Source organism: Aptenodytes forsteri, unplaced genomic scaffold (genome assembly GCF_000699145.1).
Source record: "Aptenodytes forsteri isolate BGI_AS27 unplaced genomic scaffold, ASM69914v1 Scaffold419, whole genome shotgun sequence".
Classification (NCBI taxonomy): Eukaryota; Metazoa; Chordata; class Aves; order Sphenisciformes; family Spheniscidae; genus Aptenodytes; species Aptenodytes forsteri.
The window spans coordinates 12,034-12,733 of NW_008795256.1; positions in this window are offsets into that span (position 1 = coordinate 12,034).

The following is a 700-nucleotide window of genomic DNA, read 5'->3' on the forward strand; positions in this document are numbered from 1 at the left end:
GGGGGACGGGACGGGACGCTGGGCTGGGGAAGGGGGGTGCAGGATGCGTGGGGACAGGGAGATGCCACCTACAGATCAGAGCCTCGGGGGTGTAGCCGGGCGCCCCCTCTCCTCCCCAAAGGCCAGGCTCTGGGGGTGCTGAGGGTGCCCCCAGCACCCACCAGCTCTGCCCCCGGCGGCCGGTTCAGCCTCTGCCGACGCCAGCGTCTCTCGCCAAACACAACCCGCAGCCAAATCCCTTCTGGAAACCTCCCCCAGGGAGCGTGGCCCGGCACACGTGGTCCCCGGAGCCCGCTCCACCACCGTGGGCAGCCGGATCAGAGCCGGGGGCGAAGCCAGGTCCCCGTCGGCCAGCCTGGGACCCCTCCCAGGGACCCCCATCCCAAACTCGCCTCCTTGAGCCCCCCTGACCCAGGGCACGCAGCACTGGGGCTGCCCTGGAAGGCTTTGGGGACCCCTGTGCCCTTGGGGGGCTGGTCCCCTCGCTGTCCCTCCGGTGCCGGTGCTGCTCCATCCCATGGTTCCCAAGAAAATGGGGGGCTTCCGTCCAGGCCCGCTGCTGGCCTAGTTTTTGGTGGTGACTTGCAATCCTGGGTGGATGGACGGGGGAGCAGCGATGTCCCTGATGTCCCCCCCGGCTCCCTGGGTGGATGGATGGGGGAGCAGCGATGTCCCTGATGTGTCGTCATCCCCCCCCCCC